We start from the raw sequence: 22,823 nt of genomic DNA, 5'->3' as shown, positions 1-22,823 counted from the left end.
ACTACTTCCTTATTAATAAAAATTTATGTGAAGATAATGGTGTAATTCCACCTTGACGATGCTTTCTTTTCAGCTGACTTGATCAACACAATGGTGTAGTGGTTTATAAATTTGTGATAATGTAGGACAATTTATTTATGAATGGCTTAACAACAGCTGCTTGGCTGAATGTTGTGTAGAATTCATTGAGTTCCACTAAATGGAAAGAAGTGTTTTTATTTTGTTTATCATGGCCAAACCAGTCATCTAGTGTTTCTAAGACAGCTGTTATCATCTGTTGGCCAGAACTGCAGCCTTTATCTGTGAAAGAGGACACTAGCTCAGTCATTTTCAGCTAATTGGCAGTAAGCAACTGGTCAAAGCTGGAAAGTGTAGATACTTATGAAGCAATATCTTTAAATTCTAAGTTGCAATCCACTAATGGTCATGAAATCAATTTAGTGTATTGCATCTGACATTTTTTAAAAAGTGCATTAGAATAAAAAATAATATGTCGTTGTTGATTAGTCACTAAGTCATGTCTGACTCTGCAAACCCATGGATTGTAGCCCACCAGACTCTTTTGTCCATGGGTTTTTCCAAGGAAGAATATTGGTGTGGGTTGCCATTCCTTCTCTAAGGGATCTTCCTGAACCAGGGACTGAACCTGTGTCTCCTGCTTAGCAAATGAATTCTTTACCACTCAGCCACCTGAGAAGCCAAAAAATACCTTAAAAAAACTAAAAGTAAGCATGTTTTTATGATATTTTAAAGTTTTATTTATATATTTTCCCAATCATATATAAACTATTGCATGCTAAGTCACTTCTGCTGCTGCGAAGTCACTTCAGTTGTGTTCGACTCTGTGTGACCCCGTGGACAGCAGCCCACCAGGCTCCCCCATCCCTGGAATTCTCTAGGCAAGAACACTGGAGTGGGTTGCCATTTCCTTCTCCAGTGCATGAAAGTGAAAAGTGAAATCGCTCAGTCGTGTCCGACTCTTAGCGACCCCATGCTAGAGTGGATTGCCATGTCCTCCTCCAGGGAATCTTCCCAACTCAGGGATCAAACCAACCTCTCATATCTCCTGCATTGGCAGGCAGGTTCTCTATCACTAGCATCACCTGGGAAGCCCATATATTTATCAAAATGGCACCCCACTCCAGTACTCTTGCCTGGAAAATCTCATGGACAGAGGAGCCTGGTGGGCTGCAGTCCATGGGGTTGCTAAGAGTCAGACACAACTGAGCGACTTCATTTTCATGCATTGAAGAAGGAAATGGCAACCCACTCCAGTGTTCTTGCCTGGAGAGTCCCAGGGACGGGAGAGCCTGGTGGGCTGCCATCTATGGGGTCGCACAGAGTCAGACACGACTGAAGCGACTTAGCAGCAGCAGTAACATGTATGTATATACCCATACACCATAGTTACTTTGGACAATGTATTTCTTATTGTATGTTATAGTCAAAATAATTTAAAAGTCACGGCTCTAATGGCAGTTGGGGAAACCAGAGCCGTTAAATCTTCTCTTATTAATGGAAATAAAGCATTTTAAATATAAAACAACCATCCCCTTTGTTCAGCCTTGAATTGTCTTCCCAATACATTGCTTTCTTCAACAGGCCATGTCTCACAAAAGAACTCTGCTTGCAAAACTATGATGTCAACATCCCCAAATGCAGCATATCTCAACACTTTTATCCCTAGGACACAAGAGAAAAATGACGTTCACGTGTATCTGAACCATACAACTCCTTGACCATAGCTAGATTTCAGGACTGTGGCAGAGATAAGGCCTTGATTAGAGGAGATTCCTTGAGAGCTATTGATAGCTTCATCTCTCTTTCTCTCATTCAAAAAAGCACAAGGAGATAGAAACTAATGATGGTTGTGGGGATAAACTTGAATAAAATCTAGTACTTTCTAAGAAAAAAGAGCAAATCATTTACAAAGTTTAATATATAATAGCTCTTATTAATAACAACCATTTGAGGCGTACCTTAAACCGTGTCATTGAAACAGTGTAGTAGAGCATTGCTGTAGAGAGCTGAGTATATTCAGATCTCTCTCTCTTTCTCTTAACTTTTCCAGAACTGCACAGTTGTTCACACAACTGGCCAATTTAGTGTCTTTTGCAGGTGACATCCAAGTACCCAAGAAATAAGACCTAAGAGCTGTTAGAACAGGGAATGCTCATGGTTTTAAGAGTTCCTGAAAGATCATCGTCAGTGTGAATGATTTTCCTCAAGGATCTCTTCTTTTTTTGAATTAAGATCAGTTATGGAACATACTCATCGTCTTCCCTGTTCCCTGCTCTCTTTAGGCTTAGGGCTTTGGATAAAGAACAGGTTTGGGGTTTGAACATTTAGAGGTGATAGAAATGCAAATATCAGATCATGATGGGTGAAAAATTCCTGTACTTTAGAACTCAAATTCATCTGTCTTTGATGGGAAATGGAAAATCAGGGAATTGAAGGGACTTGCCAAAAGTCATGCAGCTTACTAATGACAAAGACAGGGGAGGCCTCCTGGCTCTGAGATTTCCTCCACTGTAGTAGCGTTTCTCTGGGAATGGATTACCCTCTGGCCTATATGACTTACTAGCAGCTCTTCCAAATGATAGCAGTTGTGTCTCTCAGTGTGAGGAATGTCAGGCCTGGTGAATACTATGGGGGAAGAGATTACAAAGGGAAAATTTTGAGATACTAACAAAGTGCTCTTTAGTCTGTTCATTTAACCAACCATTATTTAAGTCACAGGCACACAGGATACAAAAATTGACAAGATCCATCCTACCCTCACAGTGTTGTTCAGTCACTGAGTCATGTCCATCTCTTTGCAGCCCCATGGACTGCAGCATGCCAGGCTTCCCTGTCCTTCACTACCTCCTGGAATTTGCTCAAACTCAAGTCCATTGGGTGAGTGATGCCATCCAACTATCTTATCCTCTGTTGCCTCCTTCTCCTCCTGCCTTCAATCCTTCCCAGCATCAAGGTCTATTCCAATAAATCAGCTCTTCACATCAGGTGGCCAAAGTGTTAGAGTTTCAGCTTCAGCATTAGTCCTTCCAATGAATATTCAGGGTTGATTTCTGGTTTGATCTCCTTGCTGTCCAGGGACTCTCAAGAGTCTTCTCCAAAGTTTGAAAGCCTCAATTCTTTGGCACTCAGCCTTCTTTATGATCCAATTCTCATGTCCATACAGGAATACTGGAAAAACCATAGCTTTGACTATATGGACCTTGTTGGCAAAGTGATGTCTCTGCTTTTTAATGGGCTGTCTAGGTTTATCATAGCTTTTCTTCCAAGGAGCAAGCATCTTTTAATTTCATGGATGTAGTCACCGTCTGCAGTGATTTTGGAGGCCAAGAAAATTATATCTGTCACTGTTTCCATTTTTTCCCTATCTGTTTGCCATGAAGTGAGATGGGACGAGATGCCATGAACTTAGTTTTTTGAATGTTGCATTTTAAGTCAATTTTTTTGCTCTCCTCTTTCGCCTTCATCAAGAGGCTCTTTAGTTCCTCTTCGCTTTCTGCCATTTCTCTCACAGTGTGGCACAGAAAAAGGTCATAATGGTGGCATAAACCAGTGCCACATGTAAAAAGAAGCAGTAATCAGTTTTGCCTGGAGCTCGTGCTGCTATAAGGGTATGTGGTGTTGGGGGCTCATCCAGGAACCAGGTCAGCTGTGAAGATAACCATGATGTCAGCAGTCTGTTTGAGAGGCCAGGTGGTCTAGTGAAAGATTCTCAATCTTTAATGTGGGATTCCTTCTAGAATACATACTGTGATTCAATAGGCAGATGGGTGGAGCCTGAGATTCCATTTCTAACTAGATCCAGGTGATTCCATGCTGTTTTTTCCCAGACCACACTGTGACGAGCATAGGTCTAGTAAAATGAATAGGTATTTTGCATCCAAGAAAAGTGAGTCTTCATCCCAACACTGTCTCCTGTAGCTGGTTATCTTTGAGTATATTACTGAGACTAGTCTTTCTTGTTTGTAAAAAACAGCCATAGTGTTATATACTGTAGAGCTTGCAGACTGAATGAGAATATAAGCATATTGCTCAAGACAAAAGCTCATTTTAAATTAGTTCTTTTTTTGTACATATACATTTTGAATACACAATAAACAATTGCCTTAGAAATATTTGGCTACAAAGAACAAAATTCACTTAGAAAAGCCCTCGCATATGATTCCATCCAAAGTCTCATGACCCTTTTTTAAAGTACATATTCCTGATATGTATTTGTTTTTACAGCAAATTAAGACATTAAGATTTTCCCTGAAGCAATAACAAAACAATGACCAAGTCAGATAAGAATACAGGAAGTATTATGCTTAGTCCCATAACCTAACCACTAACCCACTCAACCTTGTCCTTAATGAAGTAGCATAATTTATGGGTGAGACATGGGAAAATTTGGAACTTCCCAATATAGTAAAAGGTACTTCCCCGGTGGCTCAGATGGTAAAGCATCTGCCTGCAATGCGGGAGACTTGGGTTCAATCCCTGGGTCGGGAAGATCCCCTGGAGAAGGAAATGGCAACCCACTCCAGTACTCTTGCCTGGAAAATTCCATGGACAGAGGAGCCTGGTAGGCTACAGTCCATGGGTTCACAAAGAGTCGGACAAGACTGAGCTACTTCACTCACTCACTCACTCAATATAGTTAAGGGAAAAGCCTCTGTAATAATGAGATTTTATAAGCCAAAATCTCTTTAATGTACTTAGGAATAGATAATCTTGAAATAAACAGTAACTGTACTTGTTTAGGGAATTAGTGTTTCTTTACTCATTTATCAAGTTCTTTAAAGCCTCAGAAAAGCTGTGAGAGTCGGAAAGGTCATATACCTTCACCTCTATTTCACAAATGAGGAAATTGAGGCCCAGAGAGGTGAAGTGACTGACACACTCATATTGCAAATTAAATAACAAAAAGCCCTGGCCCAGATGGTTTACCTCCAAGCAATCTGTTTTGTTTTTCCAAGGATGGGAGGTGAGAGTGGGAGGGAGGTGGGAGTGAGAGGCTGGCAGTTTGTGTTGGGGGTGGACAGTGGGCAGCAAAGAGGTCCTGGGAGTGGAGTGCTTCTTTGCCTCTGGGTGACTGTGGCTTCAAAGATTTAGTGCCTGTGTTCTCAGAGATATTTGTTGGGCTAGAGTTAAGTAAATCACACTGAAGAGGGAACAAAATCATTTTAAAAACATAAGATTTTTAAATGTTTTGGCAAATTCACAAGTTGCGCCTTTGGGATTCACCCAAGTTTTTTCCTGATTTCAGTGCGCTTTCTTTTTGACTTCACGTTTCTTTCCCGTTTTCTCTATTTTTTTTTTCTGATAAAAATTCCAATTTAGGCTGTTTTGGAAGTTCTCTTGGCAGCTTTACCATGTCTGGACGTGGCAAGGGCGGGAAGGGCCTTGGAAAAGGTGGCGCAAAGCGTCACCGCAAGGTTTTTAATTAAAAAAAAAAAAAATTCCAATTTAAGGGAGTTGGCAAATTATTAAAACACATATGAAATTCAGATTTCCTTTTTTTCTGTATATATTTCAATATTTATTAATACCTGGAAGCTTGGTTATTTTAATGAAGGACATTTAAGTAATGGGATTAGCACTTTAAATTTTAAGTAGAATTGCTATTTTGTACACTATGACAAGTCTTAGTGATTCTTTTTTTCCTCCAGATTGTATTCATGTCCTGTTGAAAGTTGAACTAAATTGGAAGAAAATGTAAGCAATACTTTAGAAAACTTAATAGTATCTGCTTTTAGAAGATAATCTATGTATTTAACATCTTACTCTCCAGGGATCTTTAATCATTACTTTTAGACTCAGTGGTCATAGATGTTTATTAAAATGACAGGGAACAAGATTCATTCACCAAATGGTCTTTATAAACGCTCACTGGGCACAGTTGAAAACATGCTACAGAAGGTCTTGCCCTTCAAGAAGCTGACGTTTCTATACTTTCTCAAATATTTTCTGACCATGAAATAGTTTATTTAGTATTTTGTGGGTAAATATTTTATTGTATTTTTTAAAAAATTGTTTTAGCAGATTCAGAGTAGGAAGACTATGAGCCCACTTCCTTTCATGGGCACATCAAAATTACTATTTATAGAGAAACTATTGATGATAATGACCTGAAAACTAGCAGAAAATTTTTTCCACAACTAAAGATATAAAGAAGAAACCAAAATGAGAGGGTTTGAATGAGCAGAAGTGTGGTATAATAAGAAAAAAAAAAGTTTAGTGATTGATTGCACCATGGTGTCTATCCTTCAATATGTATTAAATTCCTTGAAGGCAGGAAGCATATCTCAGCCATCCTTTTATGTTTCCTTAATGACCAGCTGAGTGATTTGCTTAGAAAAGGCATTCAATAAACATTTGTGAATTCCAGTTTTTGGATGGAACTGTCCAGAGAGTTTGATGAACTGACTGCATTAAGTAAGAATTTATTAGATAAACAGATATTTTTCATCCAAAGTTCTCTGCTGTTTTTCAGGATTAAATATGAGCCTGGGATGAATAGCCAATCAATCTCTTTTAAAGCATATAACTAGTTCTCTCCTAGATTTAAAGAGAAAAAAAATTTGGACTTTTTTCCCCTAATAATGTCATCTCTGGCCCTAGTCAATATTTCATGGCTGTTACAAAGAAATAAAACCTGATCAACAATATGTAGGTGCCTATAGGCCAGCACATGCCAAAGCTCATATCCCAAACAGGTTATATGTCATTAGGTTGGGTTTATATAAGCAATAATATTTAGGAATTCTCTTTAATCACAAATAATACTCACTGGTGGAGTGAGTGCTTAAATGAACTTACCAATCTCAAGAACATCAACTATGTAGAAAATCAAAGGGTATAACTTCCCTTATAAAAACAACTAACTGTCTCTGTGGAAGCTTGTGATTCACTACTATCCTAAATATGAAGGCAGCAGCCCCATATTTCTATTTCTTCCAAGACCTATAAGGACCCAAGAAAGGATATCGTTTCTTAAACAAGTATTATTAGGATCATACTGTATATCAGTACAATCAACCTTTTTTTTTGCTCAGCATATTTCCCATCTATTTTGTCACCAATGCTCAAATAATTTAATATTTAAACTGGATTATCAGGCTCCAAATAAAATGTTAGTAACAAAACAGGTTCTTTTGGTTTGCCATTTGTGTTGAAGACTCAGTTCAGTCAGTCAGTTCGGTCGTGTCTGACTCTTTGCAACCCGATGGACTGCAGCACACTAGGCTTCCCTGTCCATCACCAACTCCCGGAGTTTACTCAAACTCATGTCCATTGAGTTGGTGATGCCATCCAACCATCTCATCCTCTGTCATCCCCTTCTCCTCCCGCCTTCAATCTTTTCCAGCATCAGGGTCTTTTCAAGTGAGTCAGCTATTTGCATCAGGTGGCCAAAGTATTGGAGTTTCAGCTTCAGCACCAGTCCTTCCAATGAATATTCAGGATGATTTCCTTTAGAATGGACTAATTTGATCTCCTTGCTGTCCAAGGGACTCTCAAGAGTCTTCTCCAACACCGTAGTTCAAAAGCATCAATTATTCAGTGCTCCGCTGTCTTTATAGTCCAACTCTCATATCCATACATGACTCCTGGGAAAACCATAGCCTTGACTAGATGGACCAGGTGTTATAATTTACGTTTCTTAGTAAGGAAAGAGCCACAGGTGGTGGCAATTGAATCTAAGGCCATCCAATGTATTTAAAGAATCTGATTGAACCAATGTTGTGCTGGTAAATGTTTAACAACCACCTCTCTGAGAAGAAAAGAGAATAGTCCTGATTTATAGTATTTGCTAATTTCATGGTATAAACTCCCACCATAGCCGTTTTCAAGTTAATTACATGAAGTCATTGAACTCAGAGTTGGGAAAAAGATACCATAATTGTCTTTCGAAACTCTGAAGGATCTGGCTCCAGCCCTCACACTACTTGGTATAAAATGCACAAAATGATCACCTGTTCACAAAACTGCTTGAAAATTGCTTCAGGTCTGATCTAGTAGGACAATTGACATTCAGAAGAAAGAAATTCCAAGACATGTCTAAATATATAAAGCCCTTTTAGAATAATAGAGGTGACATTTCACGAGCTTTTGGAAAATAAGAATTTCAAGACATCAGCTTGATAGCAGAGATAAATGCTATTATTTTTCTTTCTCAAGATGTTATCATCTAATGTTATATGATTTTGATGAATGACCCTTCACTAGAAATCTTAAGAAGTAAAATGAGTACTATTCATTATTGTCAGGGAACAAGTATTTTACAGATAACAATTTTTTTAAAATTAACTAAAGTTCATTGCTCTAATCAAGATGTTTAAATATTATTCTAATCATATTGCATTATAACTCAGGGAAGCTACAGCAATTCTCTAAAGAAAGACTGTAGACTGATCTGTAAAGCACTGCAGTATGGTGAGGAGTTATTTGAATAAATTGAGCTGTGGGGTCCCCTGCTTACTGTTGTGTGCTTGAGTATTTAGTTTGAGTTTTTATATTTCTCCCTTCGTTTCATCCTTTTCTGCCTGCTGTGAGCTGTCACTTGCTCTCTGAGTGACGGCCTCTGGCTATTTCACTGCCTTCTCATTTCTAATTTGCTTCTTCTAACCTGCTGAGGGCTAGAAAACAAAGCAGCTAGCCCACCTTCTTTGCCTTCTGTATAAAATAAAGTCAGAGAGAGGGCCTGGGGGGAATTAAAGGGCAACTATTTCAATCCATCAATTTGACATCTAGTTTCCCTACCAGAACTTAATCTGTTCATTTCCTAAAACAAGGGGAAAAGGTACCAGTGGGACCATAATCCTGTATAACTGAAGTTGGGGCTGAGATTTCTATTGTCCACAAACTAAGATATTACTATTGTCTCCCATCTTATAACACCTTGAAATATGGAGTGCCTTTTTTTTCTATCTTAGGGCATCTCAAAGAAGACACCTGTCCCACTATTCAGAGTTGGATTTCTGACATGAAATGTTACCTTTGCCTCTTCCTGGTGGCTCAGACGGTAAAGAGGAGGAACCTGGCAGGCTACAGTCCATGGGATCATAAAGAGTAGGACATGACTGAGAGACTAACACTTTCACATTCACCTTTGCCTCCTCCTCTTCAGGGTTCTCTTTTGCCTCTAAACTGCCATCTGTAGTCACACAAAGACAATTATACTTAAAGTTTGTTATCTTTGTTCCCAGCCTTTCCCTTATACCACCCCCAGTGAGGTTTACGTACAGAAATTCACAGATCTTAAGTCTATAGTTCAATGAATTTTGATCTACGTATATACCTAAGTAACCATCACTTTAATCACAGTGTAAAACATTCCGTCACCCCACAGAGTTGTATCATGCCCCTTTCGATCAATTTCTACTATTCATAGGCAATACCTGTTCTGATGGCCTATTCTGAATTTTATCTCTGACTTCTTTGGTGCCACATACAGTTTTGGGGATTTAGCTATCTTGTTGTATTTATCAGTGGTTCATTCTTTTTCATTGCTGAGTAGCACTCCAGTGTATAAATATAATAGACAGCTATTTCACAATACCTGACACTTAAATTTGCCAGTAACATTTTGATAATTTGTTTTATCAAGTACCTATTTCCCATAATCCATCAATTCATTATATTTTTGGATGCTTTTTAAAGTCAGTTGCAGACGTCAGTACACTTTACTGCTAAACACTTCAACATGTGTATCACTGCTGCTGCTGCTGTCGAGTCGCTTCAGTTGTGTCCGACTCTGCGACCCCAGGGACGGCAGCCCACCAGGCTCCTCCGTCCCTGGGATTCTCCAGGCAAGAACACTGGAGTGGGTTGCCATTTCCTTCTCTAATGCATGAAAGTGAAAAGTGAAAGTGAAGTTGCTCACTTGTGTCCGACTCTTATCGACCCCATGGACTGCAGCCTACCAGGCTCCTCTGTCCATGGGATTTTCTAGGCAAGAGTACTGGAGTGGGGTGCCATTGCCTTCTCCGCATGTGTATCACTAACTAGAGTTAATACTTGTTTCTGGATTTTGGTGGGGGGAGGGGCGCGGAATTTATATACAATGACAAGTATAAATCTTAAGTGTACTTTTCATGAATTCAGGCAAATGTTACCCAAATTCATACTAAGATATAGGCAACCCGTTATGGACTTTTATCACAAATTAGTTTTACCTGTTCTAGAACTTTATATAAATGGAATCACATAGTATATACTCTTTGATGTAAGACTTCTTTGACTTGCCATGTTTTTTATGTTGCTTGTATAAGTAGTTGTTACTCTTTTTTTTTTTTCTTCCTAAATGTATTCCATTGAATGGATATACCACTGTTGTTTAGCCATTCTCCTGTTCATGAACACTTGGGCTGTTTTCAGTTTTTGAATGTTACCAACAAAGCTGCTATAAATTCTTATACAGTTTTTTTGTTTTCATTTCTCTTGGATAAATACCTAGGCACGGAATCGCTAGGTTTGCTGCTAAATCACTTCAGTCGTGTCCCACTCTGTGCAGCCCCACAGCCGGCAGCCCACCAGGCTCCCCCGTCCCTGGGATTCTCCAGGCAAGAACACTGGAGTGGGTTGCCATTTCCTTCTCCAATGCATGAAGGTGAAAAGTGAAAGTGAAGTCACTCAGTCATGTCCGACTCTCAGCGACCCCATGGACCACAGCCTACCAGGCTCCTCCATCCATGGGACTTCCCAGGCAAGAGTACTGGAGTGGGGTGCCATTGCCTTCTCCAAGGTAGGTTTATGCTTAGTTAAAAAGAAAAATCCAAATGTATTTAAAGTGGTTGCTCCATTTTACATACCTGCCAGCAATGTATGAGTTCCAGTTGTTCGACATCCTCACCAACACTTGGTATAGCCAATTTTTTAAAATTTAGGTGTTCTAATGGGTGCAAAATGGTATCTTGTGTTTTTATGTATGTTTTCTTAATGATTGATGATAATGAGAATCTTTGTATGTCCTTTTTGATCATCCATATATCTTCCTTTGTGAAATATTTGCTCATGTCTTTTGCCCATTTTAAAAATTAAGTACTTTTATTGTTGGATTGTATGAATTCTTTACATATTGTCAGACACACATATTTAAATACTTTCTCCCAGTCTGTGGCTTGACTTTTTATTTTCTGAACAGTGTATTTTGATGTGCAGAGTTTTTATTTTTATTAAATCCTATTTATTATTTTTTATGGTTAATGCTTTTTGTATTGTGTCTAAGTAACTTTTACCAACTCCAAGATCACAATGATATTCTATATTTTCTTCTGGAAGCATCATAACCTGAACTTTTACGTTTAGCACAGTAATTTTAGAAGCATTTCCTGAAGCCTAGAAAACGCTGCTAATATATGCACTGGTAATATACACAAATGAGAACCAGCAGCTAACTTCATTATCTTAATTTTAAATCTTCTCTCTTGAACTATTTGTTTACATTTCTAAGTGCTACTCAAACTGTTGTAAATGAGGGGAAGGGATTACTCTATCCTTGTTCCCAATGCCAGAAGAAAATCCATTTTGCAGTCTTGTCAATCTGTTGAATCAATGTTTTCTGGTTTGTGAACTGACTAGAAGCCAGCCTTCTTTTTGGATTGGCCACCATCCCCACGACACTCATTCAGTACACTCAAGTATAGGGTGGCTTCAGGCACAGTGCTGTAAAAAGTTCTCTATGAATAGTTTGCCTACTTTGAGAGGCAGAATTGTGACTAAAACTGTCACTCAAAGATTCCTGGATCAGCTGTGTATCCTTGAAAATATTCTTAAAGTTCAGAATTTCCAAGAACCTTATGGAAGTTTTCTTAACTGGAAATGATGACACTACACTATGGAATGTGTTTAGTAAACAGTGCATATATGCATGAGTCTGTGTGAGTGTGTTCACAGTAAAATATACAGCATGTTTCTTCATCGAGGTCTCCAGCCTTCCTCACTGACTGACTGTGAAAGACCCTTGAGAATCTAAGGGAATTCTCTCTCAGGCAGTTTTTTTTCTTTCCCATCATGCCAGACCTGCTTTGTCTGTTGATCCTTTTCTCAGGATCACGAAGACAATTGCTTCTTTGTCTCTAGTCATTTAACACCAGTTGCAGAGAGGATTCTGCTGGTCTCATCCATGTACTCAGCTTAGGTTTTTCACTTTTATTTTTTTGACTCTTCACCAACATCTTTTCCGTAACCCTAGAAAACCATGTATTGAACTTACAGAGCAAAAGGAGGTTCCCTATGCCTCCAGCACACTTTGTGCAATTCCTGGCACCGATTGGTATTTTGGCCCCCAGACTGCAGTTGGTTCTCAAGCAGTTTTTCTTGTGTCTTCATACTGAGGACAGTGACTACAGCCATGAAATTAAAAGACACTTGCTCCTTGGAAGAAAAGCTATAACAAACCTTGACAACACATTAAAAAGCAGAGACATTATTTGCTGACAAAGGTCCGTATAGTCAAAGCTATGGTTTTTCTAGTAGTCATGTATAGATATGAGAGTTGGACCATACAGAAGGCTGAGTGCCAAAGAATTGATGCTTTTGAACTGCGGTGCTGGTGAAGACTCTTGAGAGCCCCTTGGATTACAAGGAGATCCAACCAGTCAATCCTAAAGGAAATCAGTCCTGAATATTCATTGGAAGGACTGATGCTGAAGCTGAAGCTCTAACACTTCGGCTACCTGATTCGAAAAGTCGATTCGTTGAAAAATACCCTGATGCTGGGGAAGATTGAGAGCAGGAGGAACAGGAGCTGACAGAGGATAAGATGGTTGGATGGCATAACCGACTCAATGGACATGAGTTTGAGCAAACTGTAGGAGATAGTGAAGGACAGGGAAGCCTGGCATCTGCTGTCCATGGAATCACAAAGAGTCAAACACGACAGCAAGTGAACAACAACAGTTGTCCTTTGCCAATAGGACAGTTTCTCCTTTTCTAGAAGACAGTTTCCAGATATTCCAGATTGAACATGTCTTGAGTGAGTTCTTAGACTTCAGTGTCCTTAGAGCCACGTTTAACATCCCCTTGATTCCAGGGGTTTTGTCCCTCATGGCACTTCAGTTAATTCTCTAAGTATACAGTCCACATAGATTAGTATGAATGGACTAAAATCAGATAAATATTTAATTTAAAAATATCTCTGTATTTTAAGATTTAAAAAATGCGATTCATATGATATCAAATAGCTAAACTGAAATTTTCACTTTTTAACAGTTGTTTTGGCTTCTAACCAATACAACCTTTGCTAAAATGCTAACCACTTTAATTTATGCAAGTTAGTAATTCTCAATCCACAAGTGGTTTACTCTAAAAATATGCACTTTTAATTATACAAAAGGCAGTAAATAGTTTTTTGCATGAGAATTCCTGGGAAAACATTTTAAGTATCTAAAATATCATTAACTTAAAAACTAATTAGACTAATGTTTGGCAGGTTCCTACCCTAAAGACAGATCATTCATATGTTTCAAAAAATTGTTCATGTGTGTTACCATGGAGACGGTGAAGTCAAAACACACCAGCTAGTGCATTGTTCAGCTCTGCACTTCCTACTATAGATTTGATTAACTCTGGCCTTCTCGTTTTGAGAATTTGAGAACTTAGCATTGTTTCTTTAACAAGAACATAGCATTCAGACTTGATCGATAAGGCAATAAGAATTAGATCTTGTAATCTTTGCTCTTTCTAATGTGATAAAATTAAAAAGAGCTAAAGCACTTCCTCCAATTAGTTATTTTTGTGGTAAATGTAATAGACCTCTGATTCATTCCTCAGAGTAGCAGGGCTTGATCTTGTAAAAAGGCTGGAAAAAAAAGCTGTTTATTTGGTGAATGAGGCAGGTGTCCTTTTTGACTAAATCACCAAATAAGGCAGTTTTGGGGCTTGTTTCCTTTGCAGATGTCTTGAATATTATTCTCCATCTTCCTGCTGTACCAAATAGTGAGAACAATAGAAAAATATACCTCTTTTTCAATGAGGTATATTTGTTGGCCTTTACAAGACCCATTCATGGTGAGTTCTCTCAAAATAATATTGTTTCTACCCTTTTTGGGGTTCAGCTAGAAAGTTAATATGGTTATGATTTCATTATTGCTTCTTTCACCCTAAAGACTGGTAGAATAGATATTTCTAACACTTTAATTCAACCCATTTCATGAAGGAATGATGTTACCAGTGGCTAGAAACAGCAGACTGTGTACGTGAGAATCCCTTCCCCAGCACTTCATGAGGATGTGGAAAGAGAAATGGCTTAGGTTTGTTTTGTTTGTTTCTTAAATGAATTGTCTGAACCCCAGAGGATACTCAAAGCCCATCCCATTCTGCCTTCTACTGAGCACCAGCAAAACAACAGTGGTCCTTTTTAAGGAATCTCTATTTGTTTTTCTCCTCATCCAACACTCCTGTGGCAGTTGGAAGCTGACTAATAGTAGCAACTGGGCTTCCTAGCAAGGTTTTATTCAGTAACAGTCAGGTCATTCAGGCAGCTGAAAAATTTCATTTCTTGTATAAAAAATGTTCCTGCCCCAGCAAACAATGAAATTTGTTTCTTCGCGAGTACAGAAAAAAACTGAATCTTTAGGTTTTCCTACTTGACTCTATATGGAAAATATTTCAGTAATAATTCATTAATATATTTCTTTCCAATAATTAAAATATGAATATTTAACCATATAATTACATCAGATCTCAGGAGAGAAATTATGTGTATAATTTCTTCACTGCTGCTTAGAGAATGGAACTTTCTTTTTGATCTCACAGATGATATCTCTTTCATAGCACTTAGAGTACATACCGAATACTTCTGGTCCATCTAGGCTGCTGTTAATCTATAAATACCAACTTTGGGAGTGAGCTAATGGGACAGGAACTACCACTTTGCCCAATAGATAGTCTGTTCCAGAGCACAGAGGTGAAGTAGGCCTCCTTCCCCATTTTTGCTAGTTTGGACATGGAGGCTGGGAGACCATTTCTCTGCCTTCGGGAAGCCTCAACCCCACCGCCCCCACCCCCACTCCCCACTCCCCACTCCCTGCCTCCAAGGAGAGCCAGGACAGATGGGCAGTGTATTTGACAAGGAACCCCTGCATCCTTGCTTCAACGCCCTTCTACTCTACTTTAAAAGCAGCACTGTATTTTCTAAGTGTTGGAACTGGCAACTCTGCCAGTCACTGGCTACATTGAACAATCCTCCATTCAAATCAGGCAGCCCAAACCCAGATTCAGTGGAAAGTTGTGATGGAGCACACAGAGGGAGGCCTCTCTGTCCTCCACTGTGCGGAGGGTGAGGGTTATGTCAGACGCCCCAAAGATTCCAAAAGGGAGAATCCAGCAGAGTTCTTATACAGCATCTATTATACTAGTTTCACAAGGAGGATTTACGAACTAGGAAAAAAAAGTTTACCTTAGTTGGCTTCCTTTTGCTGGTGCCACCAGAGTCTGAGCCTTCTGAAATCTCCTCCAAGCAGAAGGGCTTGGTCTCTCTCCCTCTGAGGCCTCTTCAACCATGCTGGATTGTGTGGTACTAACATTTCTAAGTAAACATGTGAGTAAAATGTCTCTTTTAAAGGAGCCAATGCAGGGTTGTAGAGAGGCAGTAAGGGAGAGTTAGGAAGCCTCAGCAAGGCAATAAAAGAAGAGTGAAAAGGGAAGAAGAAAGGATAGATAGAATCTGCTAAAAGATATGTCATTTTTGATAATTAGTGTCTGCTTAGTTTTCTAGGACTCGTATGCTACCTGCCCATGATGTAAATTACCTTCTAACACCTACACCACACACACACATACACACACACACACACACCACTCTTTCTCTAAGCTGCCCACACAGCTCAACTTGAATCTTATATTAGTTTCACAGGGCTGCTATTATAAAATATCAGAAATTGGGTGGCTTAAAGCAACAGAAATTTGTTGTCTTACAGTTCTGGAAACTTGAAGTCCAAAATCAAGGCCAGGCTCTGTCTCACAGCTCTAGGGGAGAACCTTTTCTTGCCTCCAGTATCTGCTGTTTGCCAACAGTCCTTGGCGTCCTTTGGCCCATAGATGCATCACTTCCGTCACACACCCATCTCCCTGCGTGTCTTCACAGCATGTTCTCTGTGTATGTCTGGCTTTATGTTCAATTTTCCCCATTTTATAAGGACACCAGTCATATTGACTTCATTTTAACTTGATTACTTCTATAATGGCCCTATTTTCAAATAAAGTCAGATTCAGAAGTACCAGGGGTTGGGACTGCAGCATACCTTTTTTAAGTGACACAGTTCAGTCCATAACACCTCCCACTGACTGCTCTGCGCTCACCTCCTGTAAGGTCACCCACCACAGTAGAGGGGGGTAAATGAAACTTTTTAAGGGAGATGAAGCTCTAGATCAGGGTAGTGGGATAAACAGGGTAAGTCTGGTTTCTCTGGCACCACAAGGTATAGAAATAAAGTCATTAGGGAGAAATAGACCCTTCATCTCTTGAGGACTCTCTGTGCACAGGCTTGTGTTAGGCGCTTTCACAAACCCTCTTGCATCTAAAAATCTGGATTGCTCTGTTCCTTTTCACTTTACCTTTTTTTCAAACCCCTCCAGAGAATTTTTGCCCCATAGGAGACTGTGGATATTCATTAGAAATCACCCAGATCAAATTCTGAATTTTATAGATGAAGAAACTGATGGTCAAAGAGGCCAAATAATCTCTCCAATGGTGCATAATTATTTAGTATTTGAGCTAAGGCTAGAATCCAATTTTATTAACTCTCATTCCAGCAGTCTCTGCTTCAGAGTTGCATTCCAATTTGAATTGATATTGTTTACAAAAAGGAAAATATATTTAACCTTAACTCCTACCTTTGAAGTCCCAATCAGAGTTTATAGGAAGGTTGTCAGGCCCTGCTTGGAACTCCCCCAGGAATCATGCTGCTGCTGCTGCTAAGTTGCTTCAGTCATGTCTGACTCTTAGCGACCCCATGGACTGCAGCCCACCAGGCTCCTCCATCCATTGGATTTTCTAGGCAAGAGTACTGGAGTGGGGAGTCTTGCTACTTCCTAGTTATTTGCCCTCAGAACAGGAGCAGATTGAATATGACCAGAGTGTAATAGTGTATGGCTAGGCTAAGTCACTTCAGTCATGTCCGACTCAGTGTGACCCCATAGACAGCAGCCTATCAGGCTCCCCCGTCCCTGGGATTCTCCAGGCAAGAACACTGGAGTAGGTTGCCATTTCCTTCTCCAATGCAGGAAAGTGAAAAGTGAAAGTGAAGTTGCTCAGTTGTGTCCGACCCTCAGCGACTCCATGGACTGCAGCCTTCCAGGCTCCTCTATCCATGGGATTTTCCAGGCAAGAGTACTGGAGTGGGGTGCCATTGCCTTCTCTGGTAATAGTGTATATCTTGCATTAAAATAACTGCCCTCACCAGGACCTTTGTAGAAGATAAGAATTCAAAGAAAAATGGATACAGTCTCTGCCTCCAAGGAGTTGCTAGTATGGTAGAAGATTCAGAAATTTAAGAAATTAATCCCACCCTAACAGAATAAGCATCACAATGGAGATTTTAAGACAGGTCTAGGAGGGAGTTCGATATGCCTACAGCTGAATGGTTCCCAAGGATGAGTTTATAATCAGTGGAGCTGGTGGGCCAAGGAAGAGAGCCTGTGCAGTGAGTGGCACTGAGTTCTGGAGACCAGCAAAGATCTGCAGTGGCTGACAGTGTATGGTCCTTGGGCAAGACAAGTCACAAGTGTCAAGAAAGAAGAGAGGACAGGTCAATTAGAGCCAGTTTTTTAAGATTATCCTATATGCAGTAATTCAGACTTTGCCTATGGGTAGCAAAGGCCCAAAGTGGCTTTTAAAGCAGGGAAATGACAGGAACCAGTTCCTCTCTCAGGCTGGGACCAAGAAACCCTTGGAGGCACTGAACTTCACCTCCCTCATCAGTGCCTGACACCAGCACAGGACCTTCCTCCTAAAGTCACTGACATTGGTGCCACCTCCAACCTCCAACTGGGTTCCACTCTCACTCTAGGGCCTCCAAGAGAAGCAGGAGCCACTGGTGCACACTGAATGTCCAGTTTGCATATGGGAAAGCCCAGCTCCAGTACCACAGAGAAAAGCCCCTGGCAAGACATTGGGAAAGTGTCAGCAGGAGGGGTCCCTGACATTTCAGAAATCCCTTTCCCCTCTCTTTGTCCTTCTCAGCCTGTGTCATTAATTTCCAGGCTGTCTCCATAGCAGAGTCCAAAGAGCACCTTGGTATGTGTGGGAGTGTGATCCAGCCAAGCCCTTTGGAGGCACCTTTGGAGGCATAGGTATGTTTTTAGTTTGATACCCAAGCAAACTCTGAGCAGCAGATGAAGCTGCTTTCCCCAAAGGTTAAAAGTAATGAGACTGTCTTTGTGCCCTTGTGGTCTGATTTTTTCACAGGCTATTATGAAGGCTGTGGGGGGAGAGGGTTTATCCATATAATTTGCATGTTAATGCTTGGTCTAAAAATATGCTCTGAGAAAGGAAAAAGCATACTTTAAAATATGCTTCAAGGGAACAAAATTTCAATTCTTGTGATCCAAGTGCCTTGCAGTAAGGAAAAAAACATCAAGTCATTTCGTATTAATTTTATTTATTACAAGCTTTTGGATATCAATAGCTACATTTAGAGTTTTGGTAAAGCATCATATTTATATGCTTCTTAAACTCAGAATAGAGCAAGGAAATTCAAGAAGAGATCCTTTTAGTATTTCCCACTTCTTTCCTCCCTTCCTCAACAAATGTATCTCAACCACTTGATGGGGGCCCCATACCATGCTGGATATTGGGGTTCTCCAACCTACGTGTGCATACATGCTCAGTTGCTTCTGTTGTATCTGACTCTTTGAGACCCCATGGACTGTAGCCCGCTAGGTTCCTCTGTCCATGGGATTCTCCAGGCAAGATTACTGGAGTGGATTGCCATGCCCTCCTCCAGGGTATCTTCCCAACCCAGTGATTGACCCTGAGTCTCCCGCAGCTCCTGCATTGCAGGCAGATTCTTTACCACTGAGCAACTGGGGACGCACTCCAGAATAAAGTTGGAAGGGGCTTACTACCAATCCTTTTCATAATAAAAGAAAAGGAACCATATTACAGTGATCAAATTCATAAGGAATTTTCACATTTGTCTGACTCAAGATATGAAACTTATCTCTGAAAGGGGCAAACAGAGAATTCACCTTGAGGGAAATAGTACGTGCAGCTAGGAGTTTGGGCTCTCTCCCTGAAACTTGTCTGAGAGGGTCAGCCTGTTGGGTGTTTCTGCAGGGAGGCTTGAGAGGAACTGCTGTTACCTGCTGAATCACCCTCCCCACATCCTGGCCCGCCTGCCTGCTCCCTGGGGGGTGTCTGCCCTTTTAGTAAAGGCCACATTTGCTTAGAGAAAGATGAGATCACCACCTGCGTGAGTTTCAGGGATGGCCAGAGAATGGCCTCTTCAGATGACTTGGGTCCACCCTCAGGAGGTAAGAAGCCTACCCTTTCCTGTGTACTTAACCTAGCCTAGCCCTTTGGACAAATAATGAGTATAACTTGGAGACTTTTCACAGTTTTCTTCATAATTTCCATTCCATGAACGTCTGTGGAAAGAGAACTTTTCATGTCTTTCTCTTCGCATATAAAGTTTTGTTGAGGTGGGTGGGGTGTTAACACATGAAGTTTTAACAATAACAACAATAAAAAATACAGTGAGAGTGAAAACTAGTGGGAAATATAGGTCAGAAAATCTGGATTCTGGGTTTAGTTTTCACCTTCCTATGGGACCTGAGGTATATCAGTTGACTTGTGTGAAATGTCCTTCTTCATGAGGATGTTGTATTAATCCATAGCAACATGTGTAGGTGATATGCATTATGAAAACAGAAGGGTGACCTAGAATGTGTTTGGAGAGCAAACATAGAAATGGACTTAGGAAAAGTCAGAGGTTGGGGGAAGAAGGAAGTCAGGTCATGGACCCGAGTACAGAAGAAGACTGTGGACGATGAGGGCTTCCTCATAGCTCAGCTGGTAAAGAATCCGCCTGCAATGAGGAGACCCCGGTTTGATTCCTGGGTCGGGAAGATATGTTGGAGAAGGGATAGGCTACCCACTCCAGTATTCTTGGGCTTCCCTTGTGGCTCAGCTGGTAAAGAATCTGCCTGCAATGTCGGAGACCTGGGTTCAATCCCTGGGTTGGGAAGATCCCCTGGAGGAGGGCATGGCAACACACTCCAGTACCCTTGCCTAGAGAATCCCATGGACAGCCTGGCAGGCTGCAGTCCATAAGGTCACACTGAGTCAGACAGGACTGAAATGACTCAGCAGCAATTCTGTTGCTGGATCAAAGCATGAGAAGAAAACAAAGCATTTTTGGAAAGAAAAGAATTTTTTTTAAAATGGACAGACCAGAATGGCATAATAGCCTATTCTTTGAAGTCATACTGGCATATGCTCACTCAAATAAGTTGAATCTTCATCTTGGCAGATTCGTCTGGTGAGAATACATGCCAATCCGGAGCCCACAGTAACCATAGGGCCTCCTTAACTAAAGATATTTATGGATGTTGGGTTTTCATCTCAAGAAGCACAGAAATGTGCTGAGCTTATTTTCCTTCTTCCCTGTGTCAGAGCACTGTGCGTCGCTGTCCTCACCAGGGGTTCTGAGTAATTTATGCATGTCAAATATGACTGTGACAGGTATCAATAAAATTTATTCGAACAATAAACATTGATTGGGCACTTTTTAGTTTTGAAGATACGAAGAAAAATAAGACATGGCCCTTGCCCTCGGAAAAAGTTAGACATGTAAACAAAAAACTTACAACATAACATCCTTAATGCTATGACACACTATGACCCAAGCAGGAAGGAGGAGAAGGTGATTAACTCCTTCTGGGAAGGCTTCACAGGGGGTAACAAAAGTTGGGGGAAGGGAGATTGTGTTACACAGACTCCTGAATTATTTATAGAATTTTTTTTAATGTGGGGAGGGAAGGTTTTGATGATCAAATAAGTTAAATAAGCCCTTTATTATAAGATTTAGTTTACTATTATAGCTGTGATTTTAGGCAAATTTCTGAATTTCTCCATACCTCCATTGCCTTTTCTATAAATTAGTAATAGTAAAACACACCTTAAATTATTATTGTGATAACTGCAGAATACAGCTGGATCTATAGACATTAGATACACACACATACATACACTTACATCCCTCTAGTAAGAGGTAGAGCCTATGCCCGTGCATCAGGAAACATTCAATAACATAATAATTAGGGCTTATGTGTGATGAAAAAGTATCAGAGCAAAAGATGACAAAGGTTTTCCTAGTAGTGAAGTGGTATCTTAAATCCTCTTATTTTCCAAAGGGAAGGAGGAGATCACTAGAGAGAAAAGAATATCTTAGTGGCATATATCAACTGGTGAAGACATGTTACTAGTCTTCTTCAAGATCAAACTCAAAGATGAAATCAATACATGTCTTCATTTGTTTACATTTTTATTGAAGTATAGTTGATTTACAATGTTGTGTTAATTTCTGTAGTACAGCAAAGTGATTGAGTTTTAAATATACATGTATATACACATATATTCTTTTCCATTATGGTTTATTATAGGATACTGAATATAGTTCCCTGCACTATACAGCAGGACCTTATTGTTTATCTGTTTTCTATATAGTAGTTTTTATTTGCTAATCCCAAACTCATAATTCATCCCTCTTCCACCCTCTTTTCTTTGGTAAACATAAGTTTGTTTTCTATGTCTGTGAGTCTGTTTTTGTTTAGTAAATAAGTATGTTTGTATCACATTTTGGATTCCACATATATGTGATACGATAATCTCTAGGTCTATCCATGTTGCTTCAAATGGCAACAAATGTCTTCATTTGTATGATAGGATTGGTAGATGACTGGGGATAAACAAATGACATTTTGCATGGTTTTAGATACTGGGTATGATGTAAACTTTCAGTTCAGTTCAGTTGCTCGGTTGTGTCTGACTCTTTGCGACCCCATGAATTGCAGCACACCAGGCCTCCCTGTCAATCACCAACTCCCGGAGTTCACTCAGACTCACGTCCATCAAGTCAGTGATGCCATCCAGCCATCTCATCCTCTGTCGTCCCCTTCTCCTCCTGTCCCCAATCCCTCCCAGCATCAGAATCTTTTCCAATGAGTCAACTCTTCGCATGAGGTGGCCAAAGGACTGGAGTTTCAGCTTTAGCATCATTCCTTCCAAAGAAATCCCAGGGCTGATCTCCTTCAGAATGGACTGGTTGGATCTCCTTGCAGTCCAAGGGACTCTCAAGAGTCTTCTCCAACACCACAGTTCAAAAGCATCAATTCTTTGGCTCTCAGCCTTCTTCACAGTCCAACTCTCACATCCATACATGACCACAGGAAAAACCATAGCCTTGACTAGACGGACCTTTGTTGGCAAAGTAATGTCTCTGCTTTTGAATATGCTATCTAGGTTGGTCACAACTTTCCTTCCCAGGAGTAAGCGTCTTTTAATTTCATGGCTGCAGTCACCATCTGCAGTGATTTTGGAGCCCCCCAAAATAGTCTGACACTGTTTCCACTGTTTCCCCGTCTATTTCCCATGAAGTGATGGGACCAGATGCCATGATCTTCGTTTTCTGAATGTTGAGCTTTAACCCAGCTTTTTCACTCTCCTCTTTCACTTTCATCAAGAGGCTTTTTAGTTCCTCTTCACTTTCTGCCATAAGGGTGGTGTCATCTGCATATCTGAGGTTACTGATATTTCTCCTGGCAATCTTGATTCCAGCTTGTGTTTCTTCCAGTCCAGTGTTTCTCATGATGTACTGTGC

At 40.2% G+C, this 22,823-nt stretch overlaps 2 long non-coding RNA genes across 2 annotated transcripts in view; one reads left to right on the top strand and one right to left on the bottom strand.

The window, feature by feature from the left end:
• Nucleotides 1-15,845, bottom strand: part of LOC133247255 (uncharacterized) — a 45,933-nt gene extending 30,088 nt beyond the window's left edge. Inside the window, exon 1 of the long non-coding RNA XR_009736344.1 lies at nt 15,401-15,845. This is a non-coding gene — a long non-coding RNA (uncharacterized LOC133247255). The remainder of the gene's footprint in view (nt 1-15,400) is intronic.
• On the top strand, nt 1,374-14,548 carry LOC133247242 (uncharacterized). The gene is made up of 4 exons (XR_009736340.1): nt 1,374-2,898; nt 5,670-5,715; nt 8,934-9,022; nt 10,457-14,548. It is a non-coding gene; the product is annotated as an uncharacterized LOC133247242 (long non-coding RNA).
• Nucleotides 15,846-22,823: the final 6,978 nt, after the last annotated feature.

The sequence above is a fragment of the Bos javanicus genome, chromosome 1, assembly GCF_032452875.1.
Source record: "Bos javanicus breed banteng chromosome 1, ARS-OSU_banteng_1.0, whole genome shotgun sequence".
Taxonomy (NCBI): Eukaryota; Metazoa; Chordata; class Mammalia; order Artiodactyla; family Bovidae; genus Bos; species Bos javanicus.
The sequence above is the reverse complement of the archived record's forward strand: the minus strand, read 5'-3'. Positions and strand labels throughout refer to the sequence as shown.